The 1,043-nt window shown below is 42.5% G+C and overlaps 1 protein-coding gene across 2 annotated transcripts in view; it reads left to right on the forward strand.

Annotated features, from left to right (window-relative positions):
- The window catches only part of LOC119428154 (putative adenosylhomocysteinase 3), a gene marked incomplete in the record, with an annotated part of 14,592 nt that overhangs the window by 12,678 nt on the left and 871 nt on the right, over positions 1–1,043 (forward strand).

Genomic DNA, 1,043 nt, shown 5'->3' on the forward strand with positions numbered 1-1,043 from the left:
TAAAAGCTTTGTGTGAAAAATGCTATGCTAAAGAGCTCAAACCACACCGAGCATCCGCCATTTTGAGAACCGAAAAAATAAAGAGACAACTCATGTCACGTCAAGGGGCCTCCCTCCCATTTTTCTTAGAGACGCTATGCTCACTCACTCAATATCCATCCTTCGGTTCAGTCTTATACTGCCACCCAGTGGTCAAAAAAAGGTAATTCAATTCAATTCAATTCAAAAATACTTTCTTAATCCCAAAGGGAAATTATTTGTTGTTGTAACTCGTTATCCTCATTTCATTAAGAGATGTTATAGATGCGGATGGCTATAGACAGAAAGGATCTCTTGTAAAGTTCCATCCCACAGTGGATCCTAAGAAACTGGCTGCAGATGCCGACCGATCCGTCCACCCAGACTCTGCTGGCCTCTTGGTTCCCTCGGTCTGTAGGACTGCCCGAATGCCGGGCAGAACTCCTCCCAGAGTGATGGCCACTTCTCCCAGCAGTCTGCCAAGCTCCTCATCGCTGCGGACAAACAACTGTAGGTGTCGAGGGACGATCCTGTCCTTCCGCTGTCATGACCCATGTTTCCTGCTAGTTCCAGGATCTCAGTGATCAGGCACTCGAGCACAGCTGGCAGGTAGATGGGAATACGTCCACAGAACATCCTTTTCAACTCATTTGAGATTTGGGGCTGTAGTTGAGATATTATTTGAGCTTTTTGAGATGTTAATCAGCTGCTGTTGGTTGTAGAAAACTGCCTTGTTGCCATGGTTATGCTTCATAACAAATGTCCAAAACTAAAAAAGTTTCAGTAAAAGTCCTTCCAGCTGCACAGCATCTGATACCAGAGGAAACAATCATCCAAAAAAAATGTGATTTACATCCAGAAAAACAGGAATTAAAAGTTTCCAAAAGCAAAATCTCAGAATGAAAGTAACAGAGCTGCTCCAACATGCAGCCACCTTGAGCGGCGCAATTCTAGAACTACACTCAAAACAAATTTAAAAACATTTCTTCTTAAATTTGACAATAATTACTAATTATTGTCAAATT

This window comes from Nematolebias whitei, chromosome 22, assembly GCF_014905685.2.
Source record: "Nematolebias whitei isolate Nwh7 chromosome 22, NemWhi1, whole genome shotgun sequence".
NCBI lineage: Eukaryota > Metazoa > Chordata > Actinopteri > Cyprinodontiformes > Rivulidae > Nematolebias > Nematolebias whitei.